Here is an 8,641-nt window from a genome sequence, read left to right on the forward strand (position 1 = left end):
AAATGAAATTTAATGTCATGCCATAAAATATTTAAAAAAAATCTCTTGATTGTTGCATATAGTGTAAGGCATCAACATAAAATATTCTAAGGGCTGAACCTATTTAAAAAGATAAGGTCGGGATTTCATCACTCGTCCTTAGCCCAAAAATCACCCCAGTGCATAAATGTCCCAAGCTTAACTAAAATCAACTAGACGTTGGCCCCTAAGGACATTCGAGCTCAATAGGATGAAGACCACCGAAAGTTGCACCAATTTCGCTCTGTGGCTTAGTTGATGTCTAGGCAAGCTTTGTCCCTATAAGGGAGACAGTTCATCTGTTCGAGGCAAGTGGGTTTTAAGTGGGACCTTTGCGAACGCATCGTGACCCCTCCACTTACCTGGGAGCTTACCTGGTCAACTAGGTTCATTAGACCGGATTGGAGGCTTAGGTGTCCTCTTCAAACCAGTTAGGAGCTGTCTAGAAATTTAAGAAAAACATTAGAAATTGAGGTGTAATGTTTTGTTGCATGATTGATTGAGAATAAATTTTTGAATTAAGGTGTCGTTTTAGGATATCTTTAGTTGGTACTTATTATTTAAAAAAAAAAAGAAGAGAAAAAAAGAAAAAAAAGAGAGGGAATTATTTTGCATGTTAAAGTGGAATAGGGACGACACCGGTCGATTAAGTCGTACAACTTTAGATCATCCCTTAGGACATACCTCTGAAATTCCTTCGCAATATCTCACACCTTGTGAGATGGCTGATTTAAATGAAGATGCGGGGAGTCACCACAATCGAGAACGAGAACCCCATGTTATGACTCTAAGACAATACCTACAACCGGCTAGGACTAGTCAGCCTTCATGCATAATTTTTCCTGATAATGTAGGACATTTTGACATCAAACCAGGGGTAATCCAATTGCTGCCCAAGTTTTATGGGTTAGAGTCCGAAAGTCCGTATCTTCATTTAAAAGATTTTGAAGAATTGAGCATTACATTTAGAGTGCCAAACGTCACCGAGGATGTCCTCAAGTTGACATTGTTCCCTTTCTCTCTAAAAGATAAGGCCAAAACATGGCTAAACTCGTTGCGACCTAGATCAATAAGAACTTGGCAAGATATGCAGAGAGAATTTTTAAAGAAGTTCTTTCCCACACAAAGGACCAACTTTTTAAAAAGACATATTAGCAATTTCCAACAAAAAGATAATGAAACATTTTATGAATGTTGGGAAAGATTTAAAGACCTTCTTCTCTCATGCCCTCATCACGGGTTCGAAACTTGGAGAACCATTAGCTTCTTTTATGAAGGTTTATCTCCACAGTTGAAACAGTTTGTAGAGACCATGTGCAATGGTAGATTTTTAGAAAAACACCCTGATGAAGCATGGGAATATTTGGATTCCCTTGCGGAGACTGCCCAACTTTGGGATAACGGGGATAGAAATAACAAGTCTTTACCTAAGCCCACTAGCTCTGTACAGGGAGGCCTTTACAACCTCAGAACTGAGGATGATCTTCACGCTAAAATGGCAGCCCTCACTAGGAAGGTAGAAGAAATTGAGCTTAGGAAGGTTGAGCCTGTCAAGACTATAGAGCTTCGAAACGAATGTTGTGGTATCTGCGATATGTCGGGTCATACTACTACAGATTGTCCCACCATACCGGCATTCAAAGAAGTCTTGCACGATCAAGCAAATGCTATGAACTCCTACCAAAAGCCTTATAACGATCCATACTCGAATACCTATAACCCTGGTTGGAAGAATCATCCAAACTTTAGGTGGAGAAATGATCATCCTCAACAGTCACACCATTCAGCTCCTTCACCTGCACATCCTACTTTTGCATCACCACCCTCTCAAAAGCCAAATATCGAGGATACCTTGCAATCCATACAAACTTTTCTACAAGGTCAAGCTAATATCAATGCTCAAAATACTCGAAATTTTGAAGACATAAGGAACCAATTGTCAATGTTGACTACCGTCCTAAGTACCCAAGAGAAGGGTAAGCTTCCAGCTCAACCCCAACCTAACCCACAAGTGCACGGTAGTAATAATACGGCTCCTTCTAGTTCGCATACAGAACATGCAAAGAGCATCATGACTTTGCGTAATGGGAAAGTGATTGATCATACCGTCCCATTAAAACCGCAGGACACTTCTAATTCTGATGCTCCTAAAGTCGATGAAAGGGACAAAGATGAAGTTGAGGTCCCAACTTCTACCGAGAAAGTTGAATGTCCTTTTCCCCCACCTTTTCCACAACGGTTAAAACCGTTGCAAAAGCTCGAACCTAATTCTGAAATTCTTGAGCTTTTTAAACAAGTAAAGATCAACATACCTCTTCTTGATGCAATCAAACAAGTACCCTCATATGCCAAATTTTTGAAGGACTTGTGTACTGTCAAACGCCGATTAAATGTTAAGAAGAAGGCATTTTTAACTGAAAATGTGAGTGCTATTTTGCAGCACAACATTCTCCCTAAATATAAAGATCCAGGTTGCCCAACCATCTCATGCATCATAGGTGACTTTAGGATAGAGCGAGCATTGTTAGATTTAGGGGCGAGTGTGAATTTATTGCCATATTCTGTATATGAGCAACTTGGTTTAGGTGAGTTGAAGCCAACCTCCGTCACTTTGCAATTAGCTGACAGGTCAGTTAAAATTCCAAGGGGGATTATCGAGGATGTATTAGTCCAAGTAGACAAGTTCTACTTTCCTGTCGATTTTATTGTATTGGACACACAGCCGGCTTCGAACTCACAATCTCAGATTCCGGTCATTTTAGGACGTCCATTCCTTGCGACTTCTAATGCATTAATTAATTGTAGGAATGGCGTCATGAAGCTTTCTTTTGGTAACATGACCTTAGAAATCAATATTTTTAATGTGTGCAAACAACCCAATGATTTCGAAGAGAGTAAAGAGGTTGATTGGGTTGAAACCATCGCAGAGGAATATTTGTTAGCTAAAGCAATTAACGACCCATCCGATGATAGCTTAATTGATTGGTGTCCTAATGGAACTAATGATAATGATTTGTCAGTCACACCTATTATGGATAATCTGGATATTAAGATGGTCACTGGGTGGAGACCAAAAGTAGGAGAATTTGAAAGGTTGTCGCCTCAAGAGGCGAAAATAGTACCATCCCATGAGCAAGCACCCAAGCTCGAATTAAAACCCTTACCAAAGGAACTTAAGTATGCCTTTCTTGGACCCGAAGATACTTTTCCTGTAATCATCTCGTCTGGACTTGATCATACCCAAGAAAGAAAATTAATTGATGTTTTAAAGAATCATAAAGGAGCCTTAGGATGGTCTATTGCTGACTTGAAGGGAATTAGCCCCTTAATTTGCACGCACCGGATATATTTGGAGGACAATGCCAAAACCACAAGGCAAATGCAACGAAGGTTAAATCCTACGATGAGAGATGTGGTTAAGGCAGAAGTCCTCAAGTTGCTTGATGTGGGTATTATTTACCCAATTTCCGATAGCAAGTGGGTAAGCCCTACTCAAGTTGTTCCTAAGAAGTCGGGTTTGACGGTAGTAGAAAATGAACAAGGTGAACTAGTTCCAACTCGTGTCCCGACGAGTTGGCGCATGTGTGTTGACTACCGAAAGCTTAATTTGGTCACACGAAAGGATCACTTTCCTCTACCCTTCCTAGACCAAGTGTTGGAAAGAGTTGCAGGGCATGATTTCTATTGTTTTCTCGATGGCTATTCGGGATATTATCAAATTGAAATTTCACCAGAAGATCAAGAGAAGACTACCTTCACTTGTCCTTTTGGCACATTTGCTTTCCGACGAATGCCATTTGGGTTGTGTAATGCACCTGCAACATTCCAAAGATGCATGCTCAGCATCTTTGAAGACATGAACGAGAAATTTTTGGAAGTGTTCATGGACGATTTCTCCGTTTTTGGCGACTCATTTGATGATTGCCTGTCACATTTACAAGCAGTCTTAGCTCGATGTATAGAAAAGAATTTGATACTAAATTGGGAGAAATGTCACTTCATGGTGCCAAAGGAAATTGTTTTAGGACATATTGTTTCATCGAAGGGCATGGAAGTAGATAGAGCTAAGACTGATTTAATTGCTAAGCTACCTGCACCCAAGACGATTAGAGATGTTAGATCATTTTTGGGTCACGCCGGATTTTATAGGAGGTTCATCAAGGACTTTAGTGTCGTATCTCGACCATTATGTAATCTCCTATCCCTTGATACATCGTTCAATTGGACTGAAACTTGCCAAGATGCATTCAAGAAGTTAAAATCTATGCTTAGCACTGCACCCATCGTTCGACCACCCGATTGGTCATTACCTTTTGAGATTATGTGCGACGCTAGCGACTATGCAATAGGAGCTGTCTTAGGACAACGCAAGGATAATAAGCCATATGTCATTTACTATGCAAGCAAAACCTTAAACGATGCTCAAATGAATTACACTACCACCGAGAAGGAATTGCTTGCAGTAGTATTTGCCTTAGATAAATTTCGTTCTTATATCCTTGGTGCTCCTATTGTTATCTTCACAGACCATGCGGCACTAAAATATTTGTTGGATAAGAAAGAGGCCAAACCACGCTTAATACGATGGATACTTCTACTCCAAGAATTTGACATCACTATTAAAGATAAAAAGGGAGTAGAGAATGTGGTTGCTGACCATTTATCACGGCTAGTTTTTCATGATTCAGTGCCACAATTTTCCATCATGGACTCATTCCCTGAAGAGCAGTTGTTTGCACTTTCTAGTATGCCATGGTATGCAGATATTGTAAATTTTCTTGTTACAAACCGGATGCCAGAGCATTGGGGGTCGACAGATAGAAAAATTTTCTTGCGCGAAGTAAAAAATTATTACTATGACGATCCCTATTTATTTAAATATTGCAACGATCAAATCCTTAGACGATGCATACCGGATCATGATATACAAAGCGTACTTTCTTTCTGCCACACTGATGCTTGCGGTGGACACTTTGCCTCTAAGAAAACTGTTGCAAAGGTCTTGCAATGTGGTTTCTATTGGCCTACTATGTTCAAAGATGCCCACGAGTTCTGCAGGACATGTGATCCATGTCAACGTATTGGAAGTCTAACTCGTAGGCAAATGATGCCTCTTCAACCCATTACTATTATCGAAATTTTCGATTGTTGGGGCATCGATTTTATGGGCCCATTCCTACCATCTTTTGGATATGAGTACATTTTAGTTGGGGTCGAGTATGTGTCCAAATGGATAGAAGCTGTCGCCTGCAGGACCAATGATCACAAACCTGTTCTAAAGTTTTTAAAAGAAAATATTTTTTCACGATTTGGGATGCCTAAGGTCATAATTAGTGACGGTGGAAAACACTTTTGTAATAAGCCTTTCGAAACCTTATTGAAAAAATATGGTGTCACCCATAGAATTGCTACCCCATATCATCCGCAAACCAGTGGCCAGGTAGAGTTAGCCAATCGAGAGATCAAACGTATTTTAGAGAAAACGGTGAACCCATCACGGAAAGATTGGTCCTTGAAACTATCAGATGCATTATGGGCTTATCGTACTGCATACAAAACCAATCTTGGCATGTCTCCCTACCGGCTAGTCTACGGAAAAGCATGTCATTTGCCCGTAGAAATAGAACATAAATCGTATTGGGCAATTAGAAAATTGAATTTTGATTTACAAGATGCCGGTCTAGCTAGAAAATTGCAATTAAACGAGCTTAATGAGATTCGCAGAGATGCTTATGACAATGCTAAAATTTGCAAAGAACGAATGAAGATCTTACATGATAAATCAATTTTGAAAAAAACTTTTGAACCTTTGCAAAAAGTACTTTTATACGACTCCCGCTTACATCTGTTTCCTGGTAAGTTACGATCAAGGTGGACAGGTCCTTTCATTGTAAAAACTGTTTTTCCACATGGGGCGGTTGAGATTGAGAATCCACGGGATGGTAGAATTTTTAAGGTAAATGGACATAGATTAAAACCTTTTCTTGAGAATTTTACAGATGAAGAGGACTCCTTTTTCTTGGGGGAGCCTTCTTATGACTGAGCATGAAGGCAAAGGTACGTGTATATTAGTTAGGATTATTTTTCTAGATTTGTAGGTTTTATTTTCTGGATATCAACAGCTCAAGGTATTCCTCTTCTCTTCAATATTATTTTCTCTACTGTCTTTCATTATAGCTTTCTTGTATCTATTACATTGAGGACAATGCAATGTTTAAGTTGGGGGGAGGGAAGTATTTTGATTAAAAAAAAAAAAAATTGCATTCTTTTCTAAGCAAATGCACATGTATTTTCATATTGAGTTTGTGCAACTATTACGGCAAGGAACACATGCATATTATGACTGATCAGAGACCTATTATTAGATCCCCGCACATGTACTTAATGATTATAGGAAGGCCTCAGGAGTTCATATTTGTTTAATGCATTTTTATTAAGCCGTATCTGTAAAAGAAGTACGAGTATCCTTGTCTGTACTATAAGGTTCATGATTTGGTTTTCACATAAAGATAGAGGTTGAATACCCTGGCTAGATCACCTAAGTGCCTTATGTTCCGACCTTGGTTGACCTATAGTCACGATGCAGTCACGTTATATGGTTCAGTTTACCTTCTCTATTTTGAAAAAAAAAAATTAAAATAAATAAATAAATGAGGAGATGACAAGTCTAACCTCGTGGCGTAGTTTGGTTCGAGTAATTAAGCCCGAGGGGTGTTTTCACCTAATGCCTTGAGCCAACTGGATCAAGAGTCATTGGCCGAAAATTCGCTACATGGACCTTGCTAGAGCCTAAGGGGGTTGGACTATTGTAATCACCATATATCTTATAAAAAAAAAAAAACATGAATAGGGTTGGTCGGGCTGAACCCAGTGACATGTGGTAATGGCTGGTTTGACTCCATTGTATTGGACCTTTGTGTACTTTGGATATTTAGTTGGGATTGATAGCTCTTTCTTTACGTACGAACCATTCTTGACGAATGTAGACAATATGTGATATTCTGAAAATTTGATAGATCAGGTTCTAATAAACTGTAGTAAACACTTGCGAACTTAAGTAGTGCACCTAAAATTCAAGCGGTACCATGTTGTGGTGGAGGTATTAGTGCTCTAAGAAAGTCATTCTGTTTATGCATACTACACTTTAGATTTTCCCTTGCTTTGATAGTTGCCAAGCTTTAGAAAAATATATATATCACATGTGTATTGACTTAGATTTCATTGTATATCATTTTATGAATGATGTTTGTGGGTAACATTACTGAAAACCCTCACGAGACAACACTCGTCCACTAGGGTAACCTAGGGGTTTAACGGCTTGTTGCACGTGCTAAGTGCAATCGTGATGCCCTACGAAAGTGGGTACATATCTTAGTTTTATGTCTTTAGCTTTAATAAAAAGTCAAATAATTGACCAACACTTTTTTGTACTCTCATGTTATTATTTACTCTGAATTGCTAGAGACTAGCAATAAGCTAGTTGGGGGGTGTGATGAGAGCACAAAAGTGCGATCTATATATCACTTAAATTAGTCTTATTGTTAACAGATGATGATAATTTCGTCGAGTTAATATTATACTTATGTTTCATATAGGTTATCGTAAATCAGAAATAAAATGCATATTTGATACAAATTTGGTTCAGGAAGATGCATAGCCCAAGCTGTGCGACCCGATCTCGCCATGGCCTAGTCGAGCCCATCATCTCGCAAGCATCTCCACGTGCAAGCCGCATCCCCTCAACCAGTTTTCACCCACCTCAACCATTCACGAGTCCAAAGAACTGTGATCTTTCCCCCAAATCAGGATATGTGATCTGATATCCCGCACCCAATCTCCAGCTCCTCTCACGCGTGCATCCCCTGTTTCCGCTCACCCAAATTTCATCCGCCTCGCGTCTCCCAGCGTCCGCCTCCTCCATTCACGCGTCCAGCTCTCAGCGTGATTTTCCCGTGTTCATGGTCCCAGCGTCCGCCTCATCCACGGCATCCAGTCCTCCTCTCCCTACAACTCCGTCTTCACCCCGTGAGCAATCTTCTCTCGTGATCCGGCCGCGATCACCTCCCAGCCTTCTCAGCCTTCTTCCCAGCCGTAATCCATGGCGTCTGTCCGCTTCACCTCCCAGCCGAGATCAGCGCCCGCTTCTTCCTCCGTTCCAGCCGATCGTGCCGTCTGCCTCCTCCACAGCGCCCAAGATCATCTCCCGGACTTCCCAGCAGCCGCGATCAGCTCCAGCGCCCGAGCCCGTGATCCCAGCTCCCGTATCAAATCCCGAGCATGCCAGCCATCCCGCCGATCCCGTGAAGCGCCGCAGCAGCCAAGATCACCGCCCTGCCATTCGCCTCACCCACAGCGCCTCACAGCAGCCTTTTTCTTCCTCCGTTCCAGCCGTCCGCAACGCACGATCCTCGGTGACGTTTCCTCCCCACGCGCGATCAGTGGAACCATCGATTCCATGGGCTCCGGGGCGATCTATATAAAGAGGACCTTCTCGGCTGGGAAGGGGGACCGATTCCGAAAAGAAAGAAAGAAAACAGGGGAGCCGGCTGTTGCGGGAAAGGAGAAGAAGGAAACAGGGTATGCCCGGTTTCCGAAAAGAAAAAGAAAAAAAAAAAAGTGATGA

At 41.1% G+C, this 8,641-nt stretch overlaps 1 non-coding gene across 1 annotated transcript; it reads right to left on the bottom strand.

The window, feature by feature from the left end:
- Nucleotides 1-1,150: 1,150 nt before the first annotated feature.
- Nucleotides 1,151-1,260, bottom strand: LOC149751291 (small nucleolar RNA R71). Its single transcript, XR_016398396.1, has one exon. It is a non-coding gene; the product is annotated as a small nucleolar RNA R71 (small nucleolar RNA).
- Between the last annotated feature and the right edge of the window lie 7,381 nt (nucleotides 1,261-8,641).

Source organism: Phoenix dactylifera, chromosome 14, assembly GCF_051530095.1.
Source record: "Phoenix dactylifera cultivar Ajwa chromosome 14, Ajwa_hap1_PhDact_Kaust_v1.1, whole genome shotgun sequence".
NCBI classification, from domain to species: Eukaryota; Viridiplantae; Streptophyta; class Magnoliopsida; order Arecales; family Arecaceae; genus Phoenix; species Phoenix dactylifera.